A 24,410-nucleotide genomic window follows, 5' to 3' on the forward strand; every position below is an offset into this window, starting at 1 on the left:
CGTTCTGTTATACAGAAAGGATAATTTTAGGATTAACGGTAGGGTCCAGCTCTGATGTGAGTGCGAGTGTGAAATTGCGATTCAGTGTTGAGGAGGTCCCTGGGTGATGTCAATGGTGTCGTTGTGTGGATAGGCCAAGGACTCAGTGCTAGGGTTAAAATTTTGTGTTCTCTCTGGTTTCTGGATACATGAGCATTATGGAAAGATTTAGGTTCTGGGTCTGATGTGACGGGGAGTGCAAGATGGTGGATCAGAGTTATGGTGAGGCATGGGTGATGTCAGTGGACAATTTGAGGTGTAAGGTCCTCGGGCCAGGGCTAGGGTTAAGGATAGGCTTTTGGGAAGCTGTAGAGGAATTGTATTGTTACGTTTAGACTTAGGTTCCTTCTCTTACGTTAGGGAGACTATGCGATTATGGTTCCAGGATTACAGTGAGGCAAGGTTGATATCCAAGGTGACGGTGGAGTTTCAGGAAACAGTTCTCGCTAGGGTTAGGGTAATGTAATCGTTAAAGGGTATGGGGTTTACATGGATACGGCTCGGTTTTGCATAATACTCTGATGTGAGAGGAATGCCAGTTTGATCTTGATCATCATGGTGTGGCATAGGTGACATCAATGCTAATGCTGAGGATCCAGCTTAAGGGACCTTGATTAGGGGCAGGGTTTTCAGTAAGGAAAAGTCTATGCAGAATTTATGGTTATGGACATAATTAGGGTGCAATTTTGATGTCAGAGCGAGTGTGACGTCGAGTCACGTGGTTGAGGGAGTCATAGGTGATATCAATGGTGAAGGCGAAACCTCTGGTCCATGGATCGGGTCTAGGGTTAGGTTGAGGTGTTTGATAAGGAGTACGTGTGATATAGGGTTACAGTTAGATTCGGATCCATCTCTGATGTGAGGGCGAGTGCAAGATTGAGTTTCATTTTAAGGTGAAGTGTGAGTGACACTAATGCTAAAGGTGAAGTGTCGGATCCTGACGCCAGGGCTAGGGCTGGAATTAGTTGTAAGTTAAGGTGTATGGGGCTGATTGAGTGTCAGTTAGAGTTCTGATACGACTCTGATGTGAGGGAAATGGCCAGAATGAGCTTTAGTTTTATGGGGAGTAATGACAGACGCCAATGCTGATGGTGGCAGGTCAGTTAAAGGGGCCCGGGCTATTGTTAGGGGTCCTGTGAGGGAAAGTCTATGCATATGATATGGTTACGGAGAGAATTTGGTTTGAATTCTGATGTGAGTGCGAGGTTGAGATTGAGGATCAGGGTAAAGATATGCCTCCTATTCGGCAGCAATGTTGAAGGCGGTGTATCTAGTAATGGGCTCGTGTATAAGGTCAGGCTTAGGTGTTCACTAAGATTTACAGGAACATAGAGTTACATTTAGAGTTCGCATCTGACACTGATGTGAGGGCGACGGCCAGACTGAGCTTCAGGTTTACTTTGTGGCATGACTGACGTTGAAGCTGATGGCAACGTTTTGGTAAAGTGGCCATGGTTAGAGACAGGGTATTGTGTTCAGTGAGGTGTACAGGAAGGATAGGGAGAAGGACAGACTTAGGGCTGATCTCTGATGTGAGGGCAAGTTCGAGATTGAGGTTCAGGATTACGATGAAGCGTGCCTGATGCCAGTGGTTACGTTGAAAGGACAGGTAAAGAGTCATGGCTTGGGTTGAGATTAGTGGGTCATTCTGTTCTTCAGAAAGGATAAGTTAAGGACTAGGGTTAGGGTCCAGCTCTGATTTGAGTGCGACTCTGAAATTGCGTTTCAGTGTTGAGGATGGCCCTTGGAGTTATCGATGCTGACTTTTTGTCGATAAGCCCAGGATTCAGTGCTAGGGTTAAAATTTTGTGTACTCTCTGGTTTCCAGAGACATTAGCATTACGGAAAGAGTTAGGTTCTGGGTCTGATGTGACGGGGAGTGCAAGATGTTGGATCAGGTTTATGGTGAGGCATGGGTGACGTCAATGTTCCAGGTGAGCTGTCAGGAAAAATGGCCAGGGCTAGGCTTAGGGTTAGGTTTTTCGCTAGGTATAGAGAGAGGGTATTGTTACGTTCAGACATAGGTTCCTTCTCTTACGTTAGGGAGACTATGGGATTATGGTTCCAGGATTACAGTGAGGCAAGGGTGATATCCAAGGTGATGGTGGAGTTTCAGGAAACCGGTCCGCGCTAGTGTTATTGTTATGTAATCGTTAAACGGTATAGGGTTTACGTGGATACGGCTCGATTTTGGATCCTACTCTGATGTTAGGGCGTAGGCTAGATTGATCTTGATCATCATGGTGTGGCAAGGTGACGTCAATGCTGACGCTGAGGGTCCAGGTTAAGGGACCTTGGTTAGGGGTAGGGTTTTCTGTAAGGAAAAGGCTATGCAGAAGATATGGTTATTGACATAATTAGGGTGAAATTTTGATGTCAGGGCGAGTGTGAGGTCGAGTCACATGGTTGAGGGTGTCATAGGTAATATCAATGGTGAAGGCCAAATCTCTGGTCAAAGGATCGTGTCTAGGGTTAGGTTGAGGTTTTTGTTAAGGAGTACGGGTGATATAGGGTAACAGTTAGATTCGGATCCATCTCTGATGTGAGGGAGAGTGCAAGATTAAGTTTCATTTTAAGGTGAAGTATGGGTGACACTAATGCTAAAGCTGAAGTGTCGGATCCTGACGCCAGGGCTAGGGCTGGAATTAGTTGTAAGTTAAGGTGTATGGGGCTGATTGAGTGACAGTTAGAGTTCTGATCTGACTCTGATGTGAGTGCAATGGCCAGAATGAGCTTTAGTTTTATGGGGAGGAATGACAGACGCCTATGTAGATGGTGGCAGGTCAGTTAAAGGGGCCTGGTCTAGGGTTAGGGTTTCCTGTGAGGGAAAGTCTATATATATGATACGGTAATGGAGAGAATTCGGGTTCAATTCTGATGTGAGTGCGAGGGTGAGATTGAGGCTCAGGGTAAAAATGTGCCTCCTAGTCGGCAGCAATGTTGAAGGCGGAGTATCTAGTCCAGGGCTCGTGTCTAGGGTTAGGCTTAGGTGTTCAGTAAGATATACAGGAACATAGAGTTACATTTAGAGTTCGCATCTGACACTGATGTGAGGGCGATGGCCAGACTGAGCTTCAGGTTTACTTTGCGGCATGACAGATGTTGAAGCTGATGGCAAAGATTAGGTAAAGTGGCCAGGGTTAGAGATAGGGTATTGTGTTCTGTGAGGTATACAGGTAGGATAGGGTGAAGGACAGACTTAGGGCTGGTCTCTGATTTGAGGGCAAGTTCGAGATTGAGGTTCAGGATTACGGTGAAGCGTGCCTGATGCCAGAGGTTACTTTGAAAGGAAAGGTAAAGAGTCATGGGTAGGGTTGAGATTAGTGGGTCATTCTGTTCTTCAGAAAGGATAAGTTAAGGATTAGGGTTAGGGTCCAGCTCTGATGTGAGTGCGACTCTGAAATTGCGTTTCAGTGTTGAGGAGGGCCCTTGGAGATGTCGATGCTGACGTTTTGTGGATAGGCCAAGGATTCAGTGCTAGGGTTAAAATTTTGTGTTCTCTCTGGTTTCCAGAGTCATTAGCATTACGGAAAGAGTTAGGTTCTGGGTCTGATGTGACGGGGAGTGCAAGATGTTGGATCAGGGTTATGGTGAGGCATGGTTGACGTCAATGTGCCAGGTGATCTGCCAGGACCACTGGCCAGGGCTAGGCTTAGGGTTAGGTTTTTCTATAGGTGTAGAGAGAGGGTATTGTTACATTTAGACATAGGGTCCTTCTCTTAGGGCGAATTAGGGCGAATGTGCGCTTCAGTTCCAGGATTACAGTGAGGCAATTGTGGTATCCATGTTGATTTTGGAGTTTCAGGCCACAGGTAGGCGCTAGGGTTAGGGTTATGTAATCGTAAAAGGGTATGGGGTTTACGAGGATATGGCTCAATTTTGGATCCTACTCTGATGTGAGGGCGATGGCCAGATTGATCTTGATCATCATGGTGTGACATAGGTGACGTCAATGCTGACGCTGAGGGTCCAGGTTAAGGGACCTTGGTTAGGGGTAGGGTTTTCTGTAAAAAAATGTCTATGCAGAAGATATGGTTACGGACATAATTATGGTGAAATTTAATGTCAGGGCGAGTGTGAGGTCGAGTCACTGGGTTGAGGGAGTCATAGGTGATATCAATGGTGAAGGCGAAAACTCTGGTCCATGGATCGGGTCTAGGGTTAGGTTGAGGTGTTTGATAAGGAGCACGGGTGATATAGGGATACAGTTCGATTCGGATCCATCTCTGATGTGAGGGTGAGTGCAAGATTGAGTTTCATTTTAAGGTGAAGTGTGGGTGACACTAATGCTAAAGGTGAAGTGTAGGATCCTGACGCCAGGGCTAGGGCTGGAATTAGTTGTAAGTTAAGGTTTATGGGGCAGATTGAGTGACAGTTAGAGTTCTGATCTGACTCTGATGTGAGGGCAATGGCCATAATGAGCTTCAGTTTTATGGGGAGGTATCACAGACGTCAATGCTGATGGTGGCAGTTCAGTTAAAGGGGCCTGTGCTAGGGTTAGGGTTTCCTGTAAGGGAATGCCTATTCATATGATACGTTTACGGAGAGAATTTTTGTTCATTTCTGATGTGAGTGCGAGGGTGAGATTGAGGCTCAGGGTAAAGATGTGTCTCCTAGTTGGCATCAATGTTGAAGGCAAAGAATCTAGTACAGGGCTCGGGCCTAGGGTTAGGGTTAGTTTGTCAGTAAGATTTACAGTATCATAGAGTTATATTTAGAGATAGCATCTGACTCTGATGTGAGGGCGATAGCCAGATTGAGCTTCATGTTTATGGTACGGCATGACAGACATTGAAGCTGATGGTGTCGGTTCAGGTAAAGTGGCCAGGGCTAGAGTTAAGGTATTGTGTTCTGTGAGGTGTACAGGAAGGATAGGGGTATGGACAGACTTAGGGCTTGTCTCTGATGTGAGGGCAAGTGCGAGATTGAGGTTCAGGGTTACGGTGAATGGTGGGTCATGCCAATGTTTACGGTTAATGGACAGGTCCAAGAGTCATGGCTAGGTTTTGGATTAGTGGGTCGTTCTGTTATACAGAAAGGATAATTTTAGGATTAACGGTAGGGTCCAGCTCTGATGTGAGTGCGAGTGTGAAATTGCGATTCAGTGTTGAGGAGGTCCCTGGGTGATGTCAATGGTGTCGTTGTGTGGATAGGCCAAGGACTCAGTGCTAGGGTTAAAATTTTGTGTTCTCTCTGGTTTCTGGATACATGAGCATTATGGAAAGATTTAGGTTCTGGGTCTGATGTGACGGGGAGTGCAAGATGGTGGATCAGAGTTATGGTGAGGCATGGGTGATGTCAGTGGACAATTTGAGGTGTAAGGACCTCGGGCCAGGGCTAGGGTTAAGGATAGGCTTTTGGGAAGCTGTAGAGGAATTGTATTGTTACGTTTAGACTTAGGTTCCTTCTCTTACGTTAGGGAGACTATGCGATTATGGTTCCAGGATTACAGTGAGGCAAGGTTGATATCCAAGGTGACGGTGGAGTTTCAGGAAACAGTTCTCGCTAGGGTTAGGGTAATGTAATCGTTAAAGGGTATGGGGTTTACATGGATACGGCTCGGTTTTGCATCCTACTCTGATGTGAGAGGAATGCCAGTTTGATCTTGATCATCATGGTGTGGCATAGGTGACATCAATGCTAATGCTGAGGATCCAGCTTAAGGGACCTTGATTAGGGGCAGGGTTTTCAGTAAGGAAAAGTCAATGCAGAATTTATGGTTATGGACATAATTAGGGTGCAATTTTGATGTCAGAGCGAGTGTGAGGTCGAGTCACGTGGTTGAGGGAGTCATAGGTGATATCAATGGTGAAGGCGAAACCTCTGGTCCATGGATCGGGTCTAGGGTTAGGTTGAGGTGTTTGATAAGGAGTACGTGTGATATAGGGTTACAGTTAGATTCGGATCCATCTCTGATGTGAGGGCGAGTGCAAGATTGAGTTTCATTTTAAGGTGAAGTGTGAGTGACACTAATGCTAAAGGTGAAGTGTCGGATCCTGACGCCAGGGCTAGGGCTGGAATTAGTTGTAAGTTAAGGTGTATGGGGCTGATTGAGTGACAGTTAGAGTTCTGATACGACTCTGATGTGAGGGAAATGGCCAGAATGAGCTTTAGTTTTATGGGGAGTAATGACAGACGCCAATGCTGATGGTGGCAGGTCAGTTAAAGGGGCCCGGGCTATTGTTAGGGGTCCTGTGAGGGAAAGTCTATGCATATGATATGGTTACGGAGAGAATTTGGTTTGAATTCTGATGTGAGTGCGAGGTTGAGATTGAGGATCAGGGTAAAGATATGCCTCCTATTCGGCAGCAATGTTGAAGGCGGAGTATCTAGTAATGGGCTCGTGTATAAGGTCAGGCTTAGGTGTTCACTAAGATTTACAGGAACATAGAGTTACATTTAGAGTTCGCATCTGACACTGATGTGAGGGCGACGGCCAGACTGAGCTTCAGGTTTACTTTGTGGCATGACTGACGTTGAAGCTGATGGCAACGTTTTGGTAAAGTGGCCATGGTTAGAGACAGGGTATTGTGTTCAGTGAGGTGTACAGGAAGGATAGGGAGAAGGACAGACTTAGGGCTGATCTCTGATGTGAGGGCAAGTTCGAGATTGAGGTTCAGGATTACGATGAAGCGTGCCTGATGCCAGTGGTTACGTTGAAAGGACAGGTAAAGAGTCATGGCTTGGGTTGAGATTAGTGGGTCATTCTGTTCTTCAGAAAGGATAAGTTAAGGACTAGGGTTAGGGTCCAGCTCTGATTTGAGTGCGACTCTGAAATTGCGTTTCAGTGTTGAGGATGGCCCTTGGAGTTATCGATGCTGACTTTTTGTCGATAAGCCCAGGATTCAGTGCTAGGGTTAAAATTTTGTGTACTCTCTGGTTTCCAGAGACATTAGCATTACGGAAAGAGTTAGGTTCTGGGTCTGATGTGACGGGGAGTGCAAGATGTTGGATCAGGTTTATGGTGAGGCATGGGTGACGTCAATGTTCCAGGTGAGCTGTCAGGAAAAATGGCCAGGGCTAGGCTTAGGGTTAGGTTTTTCGCTAGGTATAGAGAGAGGGTATTGTTACGTTCAGACATAGGTTCCTTCTCTTACGTTAGGGAGACTATGGGATTATGGTTCCAGGATTACAGTGAGGCAAGGGTGATATCCAAGCTGATGGTGGAGTTTCAGGAAACAGGTCTGCGCTAGTGTTATTGTTATGTAATCGTTAAACGGTATAGGGTTTACGTGGATACGGCTCGATTTTGGATCCTACTCTGATGTTAGGGCGTAGGCTAGATTGATCTTGATCATCATGGTGTGGCATAGGTGACGTCAATGCTGACGCTGAGGGTCCAGGTTAAGGGACCTTGGTTAGGGGTAGGGTTTTCTGTAAGGAAAAGGCTATGCAGAAGATATGGTTATTGACATAATTAGGGTGAAATTTTGATGTCAGTGCGAGTGTGAGATCGAGTCACAGGGTTGAGGGTGTCATAGGTAATATCAATGGTGAAGGCCAAATCTCTGGTCAAAGGATCGTGTCTAGGGTTAGGTTGAGGTTTTTGTTAAGGAGTACGGGTGATATAGGGTAACAGTTAGATTCGGATCCATCTCTGATGTGAGGGAGAGTGCAAGATTAAGTTTCATTTTAAGGTGAAGTATGGGTGACACTAATGCTAAAGCTGAAGTGTCGGATCCTGACGCCAGGGCTAGGGCTGGAATTAGTTGTAAGTTAAGGTGTATGGGGCTGATTGAGTGACAGTTAGAGTTCTGATCTGACTCTGATGTGAGTGCAATGGCCAGAATGAGCTTTAGTTTTATGGGGAGGAATGACAGACGCCTATGTAGATGGTGGCAGGTCAGTTAAAGGGGCCTGGTCTAGGGTTAGGGTTTCCTGTGAGGGAAAGTCTATATATATGATACGGTAATGGAGAGAATTCGGGTTCAATTCTGATGTGAGTGCGAGGGTGAGATTGAGGCTCAGGGTAAAAATGTGCCTCCTAGTCGGCAGCAATGTTGAAGGCGGAGTATCTAGTCCAGGGCTCGTGTCTAGGGTTAGGCTTAGGTGTTCAGTAAGATATACAGGAACATAGAGTTACATTTAGAGTTCGCATCTGACACTGATGTGAGGGCGATGGCCAGACTGAGCTTCAGGTTTACTTTGCGGCATGACAGATGTTGAAGCTGATGGCAAAGATTAGGTAAAGTGGCCAGGGTTAGAGATAGGGTATTGTGTTCTGTGAGGTATACAGGTAGGATAGGGTGAAGGACAGACTTAGGGCTGGTCTCTGATTTGAGGGCAAGTTCGAGATTGAGGTTCAGGATTACGGTGAAGCGTGCCTGATGCCAGAGGTTACTTTGAAAGGAAAGGTAAAGAGTCATGGGTAGGGTTGAGATTAGTGGGTCATTCTGTTCTTCAGAAAGGATAAGTTAAGGATTAGGGTTAGGGTCCAGCTCTGATGTGAGTGCGACTCTGAAATTGCGTTTCAGTGTTGAGGAGGGCCCTTGGAGATGTCGATGCTGACGTTTTGTGGATAGGCCAAGGATTCAGTGCTAGGGTTAAAATTTTGTGTTCTCTCTGGTTTCCAGAGTCATTAGCATTACGGAAAGAGTTAGGTTCTGGGTCTGATGTGACGGGGAGTGCAAGATGTTGGATCAGGGTTATGGTGAGGCATGGTTGACGTCAATGTGCCAGGTGATCTGCCAGGACCACTGGCCAGGGCTAGGCTTAGGGTTAGGTTTTTCTATAGGTGTAGAGAGAGGGTATTTTTACATTTAGACATAGGGTCCTTCTCTTAGGGCGAATTAGGGCGAATGTGCGCTTCAGTTCCAGGATTACAGTGAGGCAATTGTGGTATCCATGTTGATTTTGGAGTTTCAGGCCACAGGTAGGCGCTAGGGTTAGGGTTATGTAATCGTAAAAGGGTATGGGGTTTACGAGGATATGGCTCAATTTTGGATCCTACTCTGATGTGAGGGCGATGGCCAGATTGATCTTGATCATCATGGTGTGACATAGGTGACGTCAATGCTGACGCTGAGGGTCCAGGTTAAGGGACCTTGGTTAGGGGTAGGGTTTTCTGTAAAAAAATGTCTATGCAGAAGATATGGTTACGGACATAATTATGGTGAAATTTAATGTCAGGGCGAGTGTGAGGTCGAGTCACTGGGTTGAGGGAGTCATAGGTGATATCAATGGTGAAGGCGAAAACTCTGGTCCATGGATCGGGTCTAGGGTTAGGTTGAGGTGTTTGATAAGGAGCACGGGTGATATAGGGATACAGTTCGATTCGGATCCATCTCTGATGTGAGGGTGAGTGCAAGATTGAGTTTCATTTTAAGGTGAAGTGTGGGTGACACTAATGCTAAAGGTGAAGTGTAGGATCCTGACGCCAGGGCTAGGGCTGGAATTAGTTGTAAGTTAAGGTTTATGGGGAAGATTGAGTGACAGTTAGAGTTCTGATCTGACTCTGATGTGAGGGCAATGGCCATAATGAGCTTCAGTTTTATGGGGAGGTATCACAGACGTCAATGCTGATGGTGGCAGTTCAGTTAAAGGGGCCTGTGCTAGGGTTAGGGTTTCCTGTAAGGGAATGCCTATTCATATGATACGTTTACGGAGAGAATTTTTGTTCATTTCTGATGTGAGTGCGAGGGTGAGATTGAGGCTCAGGGTAAAGATGTGTCTCCTAGTTGGCATCAATGTTGAAGGCAAAGAATCTAGTACAGGGCTCGGGCCTAGGGTTAGGGTTAGTTTGTCAGTAAGATTTACAGTATCATAGAGTTATATTTAGAGATAGCATCTGACTCTGATGTGAGGGCGATAGCCAGATTGAGCTTCATGTTTATGGTACGGCATGACAGACATTGAAGCTGATGGTGTCGGTTCAGGTAAAGTGGCCAGGGCTAGAGTTAAGGTATTGTGTTCTGTGAGGTGTACAGGAAGGATAGGGGTATGGACAGACTTAGGGCTTGTCTCTGATGTGAGGGCAAGTGCGAGATTGAGGTTCAGGGTTACGGTTAATGGTGGGTCATGCCAATGTTTACGGTTAATGGACAGGTCCAAGAGTCATGGCTAGGTTTTGGATTAGTGGGTCGTTCTGTTATACAGAAAGGATAATTTTAGGATTAACGGTAGGGTCCAGCTCTGATGTGAGTGCGAGTGTGAAATTGCGATTCAGTGTTGAGGAGGTCCCTGGGTGATGTCAATGGTGTCGTTGTGTGGATAGGCCAAGGACTCAGTGCTAGGGTTAAAATTTTGTGTTCTCTCTGGTTTCTGGATACATGAGCATTATGGAAAGATTTAGGTTCTGGGTCTGATGTGACGGGGAGTGCAAGATGGTGGATCAGAGTTATGGTGAGGCATGGGTGATGTCAGTGGACAATTTGAGGTGTAAGGACCTCGGGCCAGGGCTAGGGTTAAGGATAGGCTTTTGGGAAGCTGTAGAGGAATTGTATTGTTACGTTTAGACTTAGGTTCCTTCTCTTACGTTAGGGAGACTATGCGATTATGGTTCCAGGATTACAGTGAGGCAAGGTTGATATCCAAGGTGACGGTGGAGTTTCAGGAAACAGTTCTCGCTAGGGTTAGGGTAATGTAATCGTTAAAGGGTATGGGGTTTACATGGATACGGCTCAGTTTTGCATCCTACTCTGATGTGAGAGGAATGCCAGTTTGATCTTGATCATCATGGTGTGGCATAGGTGACATCAATGCTAATGCTGAGGATCCAGCTTAAGGGACCTTGATTAGGGGCAGGGTTTTCAGTAAGGAAAAGTCTATGCAGAATTTATGGTTATGGACATAATTAGGGTGCAATTTTGATGTCAGAGCGAGTGTGAGGTCGAGTCACGTGGTTGAGGGAGTCATAGGTGATATCAATGGTGAAGGCGAAACCTCTGGTCCATGGATCGGTTCTAGGGTTAGGTTGAGGTGTTTGATAAGGAGTACGTGTGATATAGGGTTACAGTTAGATTCGGATCCATCTCTGATGTGAGGGCGAGTGCAAGATTGAGTTTCATTTTAAGGTGAAGTGTGAGTGACACTAATGCTAAAGGTGAAGTGTCGGATCCTGACGCCAGGGCTAGGGCTGGAATTAGTTGTAAGTTAAGGTGTATGGGGCTGATTGAGTGACAGTTAGAGTTCTGATACGACTCTGATGTGAGGGAAATGGCCAGAATGAGCTTTAGTTTTATGGGGAGTAATGACAGACGCCAATGCTGATGGTGGCAGGTCAGTTAAAGGGGCCCGGGCCATTGTTAGGGGTACTGTGAGGGAAAGTCTATGCATATGATATGGTTACGGAGAGAATTTGGTTTGAATTCTGATGTGAGTGCGAGGTTGAGATTGAGGATCAGGGTAAAGATATGCCTCCTATTCGGCAGCAATGTTGAAGGCGGAGTATCTAGTAATGGGCTCGTGTATAAGGTCAGGCTTAGGTGTTCACTAAGATTTACAGGAACATAGAGTTACATTTAGAGTTCGCATCTGACACTGATGTGAGGGCGACGGCCAGACTGAGCTTCAGGTTTACTTTGTGGCATGACTGACGTTGAAGCTGATGGCAACGTTTTGGTAAAGTGGCCATGGTTAGAGACAGGGTATTGTGTTCAGTGAGGTGTACAGGAAGGATAGGGAGAAGGACAGACTTAGGGCTGATCTCTGATGTGAGGGCAAGTTCGAGATTGAGGTTCAGGATTACGATGAAGCGTGCCTGATGCCAGTGGTTACGTTGAAAGGACAGGTAAAGAGTCATGGCTTGGGTTGAGATTAGTGGGTCATTCTGTTCTTCAGAAAGGATAAGTTAAGGACTAGGGTTAGGGTCCAGCTCTGATTTGAGTGCGACTCTGAAATTGCGTTTCAGTGTTGAGGATGGCCCTTGGAGTTATCGATGCTGACTTTTTGTCGATAAGCCCAGGATTCAGTGCTAGGGTTAAAATTTTGTGTACTCTCTGGTTTCCAGAGACATTAGCATTACGGAAAGAGTTAGGTTCTGGGTCTGATGTGACGGGGAGTGCAAGATGTTGGATCAGGTTTATGGTGACGCATGGGTGACGTCAATGTTCCAGGTGAGCTGTCAGGAAAAATGGCCAGGGCTAGGCTTAGGGTTAGGTTTTTCGCTAGGTATAGAGAGAGGGTATTGTTACGTTCAGACATAGGTTCCTTCTCTTACGTTAGGGAGACTATGGGATTATGGTTCCAGGATTACAGTGAGGCAAGGGTGATATCCAAGCTGATGGTGGAGTTTCAGGAAACAGGTCCGCGCTAGTGTTATTGTTATGTAATCGTTAAACGGTATAGGGTTTACGTGGATACGGCTCGATTTTGGATCCTACTCTGATGTTAGGGCGTAGGCTAGATTGATCTTGATCATCATGGTATGGCATAGGTGACGTCAATGCTGACGCTGAGGGTCCAGGTTAAGGGACCTTGGTTAGGGGTAGGGTTTTCTGTAAGGAAAAGGCTATGCAGAAGATATGGTTATTGACATAATTAGGGTGAAATTTTGATGTCAGGGCTAGTGTGAGGTCGAGTCACAGGGTTGAGGGTGTCATAGGTAATATCAATGGTGAAGGCCAAATCTCTGGTCAAAGGATCGTGTCTAGGGTTAGGTTGAGGTTTTTGTTAAGGAGTACGGGTGATATAGGGTAACAGTTAGATTCGGATCCATCTCTGATGTGAGGGAGAGTGCAAGATTAAGTTTCATTTTAAGGTGAAGTATGGGTGACACTAATGCTAAAGCTGAAGTGTCGGATCCTGACGCCAGGGCTAGGGCTGGAATTAGTTGTAAGTTAAGGTGTATGGGGCTGATTGAGTGACAGTTAGAGTTCTGATCTGACTCTGATGTGAGTGCAATGGCCAGAATGAGCTTTAGTTTTATGGGGAGGAATGACAGACGCCTATGTAGATGGTGGCAGGTCAGTTAAAGGGGCCTGGTCTAGGGTTAGGGTTTCCTGTGAGGGAAAGTCTATATATATGATACGGTAATGGAGAGAATTCGGGTTCAATTCTGATGTGAGTGCGAGGGTGAGATTGAGGCTCAGGGTAAAAATGTGCCTCCTAGTCGGCAGCAATGTTGAAGGCGGAGTATCTAGTCCAGGGCTCGTGTCTAGGGTTAGGCTTAGGTGTTCAGTAAGATATACAGGAACATAGAGTTACATTTAGAGTTCGCATCTGACACTGATGTGAGGGCGATGGCCAGACTGAGCTTCAGGTTTACTTTGCGGCATGACAGATGTTGAAGCTGATGGCAAAGATTAGGTAAAGTGGCCAGGGTTAGAGATAGGGTATTGTGTTCTGTGAGGTATACAGGTAGGATAGGGTGAAGGACAGACTTAGGGCTGGTCTCTGATTTGAGGGCAAGTTCGAGATTGAGGTTCAGGATTACGGTGAAGCGTGCCTGATGCCAGAGGTTACTTTGAAAGGAAAGGTAAAGAGTCATGGGTAGGGTTGAGATTAGTGGGTCATTCTGTTCTTCAGAAAGGATAAGTTAAGGATTAGGGTTAGGGTCCAGCTCTGATGTGAGTGCGACTCTGAAATTGCGTTTCAGTGTTGAGGAGGGCCCTTGGAGATGTCGATGCTGACGTTTTGTGGATAGGCCCAGAATTCAGTGCTAGGGTTAAAATTTTGTGTTCTCTCTGGTTTCCAGAGTCATTAGCATTACGGAAAGAGTTAGGTTCTGGGTCTGATGTGACGGGGAGTGCAAGATGTTGGATCAGGGTTATGGTGAGGCATGGTTGACGTCAATGTGCCAGGTGATCTGCCAGGACCACTGGCCAGGGCTAGGCTTAGGGTTAGGTTTTTCTATAGGTGTAGAGAGAGGGTATTGTTACATTTAGACATAGGGTCCTTCTCTTAGGGCGAATTAGGGCGAATGTGCGCTTCAGTTCCAGGATTACAGTGAGGCAATTGTGGTATCTATGTTGATTTTGGAGTTTCAGGCCACAGGTAGGCGCTAGGGTTAGGGTTATGTAATCGTAAAAGGGTATGGGGTTTACGAGGATATGGCTCAATTTTGGATCCTACTCTGATGTGAGGGCGATGGCCAGATTGATCTTGATCATCATGGTGTGACATAGGTGACGTCAATGCTGACGCTGAGGGTCCAGGTTAAGGGACCTTGGTTAGGGGTAGGGTTTTCTGTAAAAAAATGTCTATGCAGAAGATATTGTTATGGACATAATTATGGTGAAATTTAATGTCAGGGCGAGTGTGAGGTCGAGTCACTGGGTTGAGGGAGTCATAGGTGATATCAATGGTGAAGGCGAAAACTCTGGTCCATGGATCGGGTCTAGGGTTAGGTTGAGGTGTTTGATAAGGAGCACGGGTGATATAGGGATACAGTTCGATTCGGATCCATCTCTGATGTGAGGGTGAGTGCAAGATTGAGTTTCATTTTAAGGTGAAGTGTGGGTGACACTAATGCTAAAGGTGAAGTGTAGGATCCTGACGCCAGGGCTAGGGCTGGAATTAGTTGTAAGTTAAGGTTTATGGGGAAGATTGAGTGACAGTTAGAGTTCTGATCTGACTCTGATGTGAGGGCAATGGCCATAATGAGCTTCAGTTTTATGGGGAGGTATCACAGACGTCAATGCTGATGGTGGCAGTTCAGTTAAAGGGGCCTGTGCTAGGGTTAGGGTTTCCTGTAAGGGAATGCCTATTCATATGATACGTTTACGGAGAGAATTTTTGTTCATTTCTGATGTGAGTGCGAGGGTGAGATTGAGGCTCAGGGTAAAGATGTGTCTCCTAGTTGGCATCAATGTTGAAGGCAAAGAATCTAGTACAGGGCTCGGGCCTAGGGTTAGGGTTAGTTTGTCAGTAAGATTTACAGTATCATCGAGTTATATTTAGAGATAGCATCTGACTCTGATGTGAGGGCGATAGCCAGATTGAGCTTCATGTTTATGGTACGGCATGACAGACATTGAAGCTGATGGTGTCGGTTCAGGTAAAGTGGCCAGGGCTAGAGTTAAGGTATTGTGTTCTGTGAGGTGTACAGGAAGGATAGGGGTATGGACAGACTTAGGGCTTGTCTCTGATGTGAGGGCAAGTGCGAGATTGAGGTTCAGGGTTACGGTGAATGGTGGGTCATGCCAATGTTTACGGTTAATGGACAGGTCCAAGAGTCATGGCTAGGTTTTGGATTAGTGGGTCGTTCTGTTATACAGAAAGGATAATTTTAGGATTAACGGTAGGGTCCAGCTCTGATGTGAGTGCGAGTGTGAAATTGCGATTCAGTGTTGAGGAGGTCCCTGGGTGATGTCAATGGTGTCGTTGTGTGGATAGGCCAAGGACTCAGTGCTAGGGTTAAAATTTTGTGTTCTCTCTGGTTTCTGGATACATGAGCATTATGGAAAGATTTAGGTTCTGGGTCTGATGTGACGGGGAGTGCAAGATGGTGGATCAGAGTTATGGTGAGGCATGGGTGATGTCAGTGGACAATTTGAGGTGTAAGGACCTCGGGCCAGGGCTAGGGTTAAGGATAGGCTTTTGGGAAGCTGTAGAGGAATGGTATTGTTACGTTTAGACTTAGGTTCCTTCTCTTACGTTAGGGAGACTATGCGATTATGGTTCCAGGATTACAGTGAGGCAAGGTTGATATCCAAGGTGACGGTGGAGTTTCAGGAAACAGTTCTCGCTAGGGTTAGGGTAATGTAATCGTTAAAGGGTATGGGGTTTACATGGATACGGCTCGGTTTTGCATCCTACTCTGATGTGAGAGGAATGCCAGTTTGATCTTGATCATCATGGTGTGGCATAGGTGACATCAATCCTAATGCTGAGGATCCAGCTTAAGGGACCTTGTTTAGGGGCAGGGTTTTCAGAAAGGAAAAGTCTATGCAGAAGATATGGTTATATACCTAATTAGGGTGCAATTTTGATGTCAGGGCGAGTGTGAGGTCGAGTCACATGGTTGAGGGAGTCATAGGTGATATCAATGCTGAAGGCGAAATCTCTGGTCCATGGATCGGGTCTAGGTTTAGGTTGAGGTGTTTCATAAGGAGTACAGGTGATATAGGGTTACAGTTAGATTCGGATCCATCTCTGATGTGAGGGCGAGTGCAAGATTGAGTTTCATTTTAAGGTGAAGTGTGGATGACACTAATGATAAAGGTGAAGTGTCGGATTCTGACGCCAGGGCTAGGGCTGGAATTAGCTGTAAGTTAAGGTGTATGGGGCTGATTGAGTGTCAGAGTTCTGACCCGACTCTGATGTGAGGGCAATGGCCAGAATGAGCTTTAGCTTTATGGGGAGGAATGACAGACGCCAATGCTGATGGTGGCATGTCAGTTAAAGGGGCCTGGGATAGGGTTAGGGGTTCCTGTGAGGGAAAGTCTATGCATATGATACGGTTACGGAGAGAATTTGGGTTCAATTCTGATGTGAGTGCGTGGGTGAGATTGAGGCTCAGGGTAAATATGTGCCTCCTATTCGGCAGCAATGTTGAAGGCGGAGTATCTAGTCCAGGGCTCGTGTCTAGGGTTAGGCTTAGGTGTTCAGTAAGATTTACAGGAACATACGGTTACATTTAGAGTTCGCATCGGAAACTGATGTGAGGGCGATGGCCTGTCTGAGCTTCAGGTTTACTTTGCGGCACGACAGGCGTTGAAGCTGATGGCAAAGTTTAGGTAAAGTGGCCAGGATTAGAGATAGGGTATTGTGTTCTGTGAGGTGCACAGGAAGGCTAGGGTGAAGGACAGACTTAGGGCAGGTCTCTGATGTGAGGACAAGTTCGAGATTGAGGTTCAGGATTACGGTGAAACGTGCCTGATGCCAGTGGTTACGTTGAAAGGACAGGTAAAGAGTCATGGCTAGGGTTGAGATTAGTGGGTCATTCTGTTCTTCAGAAAGGATAAGTTAAGGTCTAGGGTTAGGGTCCAGCTCTGATGTGAGTGCGACTCTGAAATTGCGATTCAGTGTTGAGGAGGGCCCTTGGTGATATCGATGCTGACGTTTTGTGGATAGGCCCAGGATTCAGTGCTAGGGTTTAAATTTTGTGTTCTCTCTGGTTTCCAGAGACATTAGCATTACGGAAAGAGTTAGGTTCTGGGTCTGATGTGACGGGGAGTGCAAGATGTTGGATCAGGTTTATGGAGAGGCATGGGTGACGTCAATGTTCCAGGTGAGCTGTCAGGAAAACTGGCCAGGGCTAGGCTTAGGGTTAGGTTTTTCGCTAGGTATAGAGAGAGGGTATTGTTACGTTTAGACATAGGTTCCTTCTCTTACGTTAGGGAGACTATGGGATTATGGTTCCAGGATTACAGTGAGGCAAGGGTGATATCCAAGGTGATGGTGGAGTTTAAGGAAACAGGTCCGCGCTAGTGTTATTGTTATGTAATCGTTAAACGGTATAGGGTTTACGTGGATACGGCTCGATTTTGGATCCTACTCTGATGTTAGGGCATAGGCTAGATTGATCTTGATCATCATGGTGTGGCATAGGTGACGTCAATGCTGACGCTGAGGGTCCAGGTTAAGGGACCTTGGTTAGGGGTAGGGTTTTCTGTAAAAAAATGTCTATGCAGAAGATATGGTTACGGACATAATTATGGTGAAATTTAATGTCAGGGCGAGTGTGAGGTCGAGTCACTGGGTTGAGGGAGTCATAGGTGATATCAATGGTGAAGGCGAAAACTCTGGTCCATGGATCGGGTCTAGGGTTAGGTTGAGGTGTTTGATAAGTAGCACGGGTGATATAGGGATACAGTTCGATTCGGATCCATCTCTGATGTGAGGGAGAGTGTAAGATTGAGTTTCATTTTAAGGTGAAGTGTGAGTGACACTAATGCTAAAGCTGAAGTGTCGGATCCTGACGCCAGGGCTAGGGCTGGAATTAGTTGTAAGTTAAGGTGTATGGGGCTGATTGAGTGACAGTTAGAGTTCTGATCTGACTCTGATGTGAGTGCAATGGCCAGAATGAGCTTTAGTTTTATGGGGAGGAATGACAGACGCCAATGTTGATGGTGGCAGGTCAGTTAAAGGGGCCTGGTCTAGGGTTAGGGTATCCTGTGAGGGAAAGTCAATGTATATGATACGGTAACGGAGAGAATTTCGGTTCAATTCTGATGTGAGTGCGAGGGTGAGATTGAGGCTCAGGGTAAAAATGTGCCTCCTAGTCGGCAGCAATGTTGAAGGCGGAGTATCTAGTCCAGGGCTCGTGTCTAGGGTTAGGCTTAGGTGTTCAGTAAGATATACAGGAACATAGAGTTACATTTAGAGTTCGCATCTGACACTGATGTGAGGGCCATGGCCAGACTGAGCTTCAGGTTTACTTTGCGGCATGACAGATGTTGAAGCTGATGGCAAAGATTAGGTAAAGTGGCCAGGGTTAGAGATAGGGTATTGTGTTCTGTGAGGTATACAGGTAGGATAGGGTGAAGGACAGACTTAGGGCTGGTCTCTGATGTGAGGGCAAGTTCGAGATTGAGGTTCAGGATTACGGTGAAGCGTGCCTGATGCCAGAGGTTACTTTGAAAGGAAAGGTAAAGAGTCATGGGTAGGGTTGAGATTAGTGGGTCATTCTGTTCTTCAGAAAGGATAAGTTAAGGATTAGGGTTAGGGTCCAGCTCTGATGTGAGTGCGACTCTGAAATTGCGTTTCAGTGTTGAGGAGGGCCCATGGAGATGTCGATGCTGACGTTTTGTGGATAGGCCCAGGATTCAGTGCTAGGGTTAAAATTTTGTGTTCTCTCTGGTTTCCAGAGTCATTAGCATTACGGAAAGAGTTAGGTTCTGGGTCTGATGTGACGGGGAGTGCATGATGTTGGATCAGGGTTATGGTGAGGCATGGTTGACGTCAATGTGCCAGGTGAGCTGTCAGGACCACTGGCCAGGGCTAGGGTTAGGGCTGGGTTTTTCGTTAGGTGTAGAGAGAGGGTATTGTTACATTTAGACATAGGGTCCTTCTCTTACGTTAGGGCGAATGTGCGCTTCAGTTCCAGGATTACAGTGAGGCAATAGTGTTATCCATGGTGATTTTGGAGTTTCAGGCCACAGGTCGGCGCTAGGGTTAGGGTTAAGTAATCGTAATAGGGTATGGGGTTTATGTGGATATGGCTCAATTTTGGATCCTACTCTGATGTGAGGGCGATGGCCAGATTGATCTTGATCATCATGGTGTGACATAGGTGACGTCAATGCTGACGCTGAGGGTCCAGGTTAAGGAACCTTGGTTATTGGTTGGGTTTTCTGTAAGGAAAAGTCTATGCAGAAGATATGGTTATGGACATAATTAGGGTGAAATTTCGATGTCAGGGAGAGTGTGAGGTCGAGTCACAGGTTTGAGTGTGTCATAGGTGATATCAACGGTGAAGGCGAAATATCTGGTCCATGGATCGGGTCTAGGGTTAGGTTGAGGTGTTTGATACGGAGTACGGGTGAGATAGGGTTACAGTTAGATTCGGATCCATCTCTGATATAGGTCGAGTGGAATATTGAGTTTCAGTTTTTAGTGAAGTGTGGATGACATTAACGCTTAAGCTGAAGTGTCAGATCCTGACGAAAGGGCTAGGGCTGGCATTAATTGTAAGTTAAGGTGTATGGGGCTGATTGAGTGACAGTTAGAGTTCTGATCTGACTCTGATGTGAGGTCAATGGCCAGAATGAGCTTCAGTTTTATGGGGAGGAATGACAGACGTCAATGCTGATGGTGGCAGTTCAGTTAAAGGGGCCTGTGCTAGGGTTAGGGTTTCCTGTAAGGGAATGTCTATGCATATGATACTTTTACGGAGAGAATTACGGTTCAATTCTTATGTGAGTGCGAGGGCGAGATTGAGGCTCAGGGTAAAGATGTGTCTCCTATTTGGCATCAATGTTGAAGGCTAAGAATCTAGTCAAGCGCTCGGGCCTAGGGTTAGGGTTAGGCGTTCAGTAATATTTACCATAACATAGAGTTATATTTAGAGTTAGCATCTGACTCTGATGTGAGGGCGATGGCCAAATTGAGCTTCATGTTTACGGTACGGCATGAAAGACATTGTAGCTGATTGTGTCGCCTCAGGTAAAGTGGCCAGGGCTAGAGTTAGGGTATTGTGTTCTGTGAGGTGTACAGGAAGGATAGGTGTATGGACAGACTTAGGGCTTGTCTCTGATGTGAGGGCAAGTGCGAGATTGAGGTTCAGGATTACGGTGAATGGAGGGTCATGACAATGTTTACGGTTAATGGACAGGTCCAAGAGTCATGGCTAGGGTTTGGATTAGTGGGTCGTTCTGTTCTACAGAAAGGATAAATTTAGGATTAAGGGTAGGGTCCAGCTCTGATGTGAGTGCGAGTGTGAAATTGCGATTCAGTGTTGAGGAGTTCCCTGGGTGATATCAATGCCGTCGTTGTGTGCATAGGCCCATTACTCAGTGCTAGGGTTAAAATTTTGTGTTCTCTCTGGTTTCCGGATACCTGAGCATTATGGAAAGATTTAGGTTCTGGGACTGATGTGACGGGGAGTGGAAGATGGTGGATATGGGTTATGGTGAGGCATGGGTGAAGTCAGTGGTCAAGGTGAGGTGACAGGACCTCGGGCTAGGGCTCGGGTTAGGGTTAGGTTTTTCGGAAGCTGTAGAGGAATGGTATTGTTACGTTTAGACTTAGTTTCCTTCTCTTACGTTAGGGAGACTATGCGATTATGGTTCCAGGATTACAGTGAGGCAAGGGTGATATCCAAGGTTATGGTGGAGTTTGAGGAAACAGGTCCGCGTTAGGGTTAGGGTTATGTAATCGTTAAAGGGTATGGGGTTTACGTGGATACGGCACGACATTGGATCCTACTCTGATGTGAGGGCGATGGCCAGATTGATCTTGACCATGATGGTGTGGCATAGTTGATATCAATGCTGATGCTGAGGATCCAGCTTAAGGGACCTTGATTAGGGGCAGGGTTTTCAGTAAGGAAAAGTCTATGCAGAATTTATGGTTATGGACATAATTAGGGTGCAATTTTGATGTCAGAGCGAGTGTGAGGTCGAGTCACGTGGTTGAGGGAGTCATAGGTGATATCAATGGTGAAGGCGAAACCTCTGGTCCATGGATCGGGTCTAGGGTTAGGTTGAGGTGTTTGATAAGGAGTACGTGTGATATAGGGTTACAGTTAGATTCGGATCCATCTCTGATGTGAGGGCGAGTGCAAGATTGAGTTTCATTTTAAGGTGAAGTGTGAGTGACACTAATGCTAAAGGTGAAGTGTCGGATCCTGACGCCAGGGCTAGGGCTGGAATTAGTTGTAAGTTAAGGTGTATGGGGCTGATTGAGTGACAGTTAGAGTTCTGATCCGACTCTGATGTGAGGGAAATGGCCAGAATGAGCTTTAGTTTTATGGGGAGTAATGACAGACGCCAATGCTGATGGTGGCAGGTCAGTTAAAGGGGCCCGGGCTATTGTTAGGGGTCCTGTGAGGGAAAGTCTATGCATATGATATGGTTACGGAGAGAATTTGGTTTGAATTCTGATGTGAGTGCGAGGTTGAGATTGAGGATCAGGGTAAAGATATGCCTCCTATTCGGCAGCAATGTTGAAGGCGGTGTATCTAGTAATGGGCTCGTGTATAAGGTCAGGCTTAGGTGTTCACTAAGATTTACAGGAACATAGAGTTACATTTAGAGTTCGCATCTGACACTGATGTGAGGGCGATGGCCAGACTGAGCTTCAGGTTTACTTTGTGGCATGACTGACGTTGAAGCTGATGGCAACGTTTTGGTAAAGTGGCCATGGTTAGAGACAGGGTATTGTGTTCAGTGAGGTGTACAGGAAGGATAGGGAGAAGGACAGACTTAGGGCTGATCTCTGATGTGAGGGCAAGTTCGAGATTGAGGTTCAGGATTACGATGAAGCGTGCCTGATGCCAGTGGTTACGTTGAAAGGACAGGTAAAGAGTCATGGCTTGGGTTGAGATTAGTGGGTCATTCTGTTCTTCAGAAAGGATAAGTTAAGGACTAGGGTTAGGGTCCAGCTCTGATTTGAGTGCGACTCTGAAATTGCGTTTCAGTGTTGAGGATGGCCCTTGGAGTTATCGATGCTGACATTTTGTCGATAAGCCCAGGATTCAGTGCTATGGTTAAAATTTTGTGTACTCTCTGGTTTCCAGAGACATTAGCATTACGGAAAGAGTTAGGTTCTGGGTCTGATGTGATGGGAAGTGCAAGATGTTGGATCAGGTTTATGGTGAGGCATGGGTGACGTCAATGTTCCAGGTGATCTGTCAGGAAAAATGGCCAGGGCTAGGCTTAGGGTTAGGTTTTTCGCTAGGTATAGAGAGAGGGTATTGTTACGTTCAGACATAGGTTCCTTCTCTTACGTTAGGGAGACTATGGGATTATGGTTCCAGGATTACAGTGAGGCAAGGGTGATATCCAAGCTGATGGTGGAGTTTCAGGAAACAGGTCCGCGCTAGTGTTATTGTTATGTAATCGTTAAACGGTATAGGGTTTACCTGGATACGGCTCGATTTTGGATCCTACTCTGATGTTAGGGCGTAGGCTAGATTGATCTTGATCATCATGGTATGGCATAGGTGACGTCAATGCTGACGCTGAGGGTCCAGGTTAAGGGACCTTGGTTAGGGGTAGGGTTTTCTGTAAGGAAAAGGCTATGCAGAAGATATGGTTATTGACATAATTAGGGTGAAATTTTGATGTCAGGGCGAGTGTGAGGTCGAGTCACAGGGTTGAGGGTGTCATAGGTAATATCAATGGGGAAGGCCAAATCTCTGGTCAAAGGATCGTGTCTAGGGTTAGGTTGAGGTGTTTGTTAAGGAGTACGGGTGATATAGGGTAACAGTTAGATTCGGATCCATCTCTGATGTGAGGGAGAGTGCAAGATTAAGTTTCATTTTAAGGTGAAGTATGGGTGACACTAATGCTAAAGCTGAAGTGTCGGATCCTGACGCCAGGGCTAGGGCTGGAATTAGTTGTAAGTTAAGGTGTATGGGGCTGATTGAGTGACAGTTAGAGTTCTGATCTGACTCTGATGTGAGTGCAATGGCCAGAATGAGCTTTAGTTTTATGGGGAGGAATGACAGACACCTATGTAGATGGTGGCAGTTCAGTTAAAGGGGCCTGGTCTAGGGTTAGGGTTTCCTGTGAGGGAAAGTCTATATATATGATACGGTAACGGAGAGAATTTGGGTTCAATTCTGATGTGAGTGCGAGGGTGAGATTGAGGCTCAGGGTAAAAATGTGCCTCCTAGTCGGCAGCAATGTTGAAGGCGGAGTATCTAGTCCAGGGCTCGTGTCTAGGGTTAGGCTTAGGTGTTCAGTAAGATATACAGGAACATAGAGTTACATTTAGAGTTCGCATCTGACACTGATGTGAGGGCGATGGCCAGACTGAGCTTCAGGTTTACTTTGCGGCATGACAGATGTTGAAGCTGATGGCAAAGATTAGGTAAAGTGGCCAGGGTTAGAGATAGGGTATTGTGTTCTGTGAGGTATACAGGTAGGATAGGGTGAAGGACAGACTTAGGGCTGGTCTCTGATGTGAGGGCAAGTTCGAGATTGAGGTTCAGGATTACGGTGAAGCGTGCCTGATGCCAGAGGTTACTTTGAAAGGAAAGGTAAAGAGTCATGGGTAGGGTTGAGATTAGTGGGTCATTCTGTTCTTCAGAAAGGATAAGTTAAGGATTAGGGTTAGGGTCCAGCTCTGATGTGAGTGCGACTCTGAAATTGCGTTTCAGTGTTGAGGAGGGCCCTTGGAGATGTCGATGCTGACGTTTTGTGGATAGGCCCAGGATTCAGTGCTAGGGTTAAAATTTTGTGTTCTCTCTGGTTTCCAGAGTCATTAGCATTACGGAAAGAGTTAGGTTCTGGGTCTGATGTGACGGGGAGTGCAAGATGTTGGATCAGGGTTATGGTGAGGCATGGTTGACGTCAATGTGCCAGGTGATCTGCCAGGACCACTGGCCAGGGCTAGGCTTAGGGTTAGGTTTTTCTATAGGTGTAGAGAGAGGGTATTGTTACATTTAGACATAGGGTCCTTCTCTTAGGGCGAAATAGGGCGTATGTGCGCTTCAGTTCCAGGATTACAGTGAGGCAATTGTGGTATACATGTTGATTTTGGAGTTTCAGGCCACAGGTAGGCGCTAGGGTTAGGGATATGTAATCGTAAAAGGGTATGGGGTTTACGTGGATATGGCTCAATTTTGGATTGTACTCTGATGTGAGGGCGATGGCCAGATTGATCTTGATCATCATGGTGTGACATACGTGACGTCAATGCAGACGCTGAGGGTCCAGGTTAAGGGAACTTGGTTAGGGGTAGGGTTTTCTTTAAAAAAATGTCTATGAGGAAGATATTGTTATGGACATAATTATGGTGAAATTTAATGTCAGGGCGAGTGTGAAGTCGAGTCACTGTGTTGAGGGTGTCATAGGTGATATCAATGGTGAAGGCGAAAACGC

This window comes from Manis pentadactyla, chromosome 1, assembly GCF_030020395.1.
Source record: "Manis pentadactyla isolate mManPen7 chromosome 1, mManPen7.hap1, whole genome shotgun sequence".
NCBI classification, from domain to species: domain Eukaryota; kingdom Metazoa; phylum Chordata; class Mammalia; order Pholidota; family Manidae; genus Manis; species Manis pentadactyla.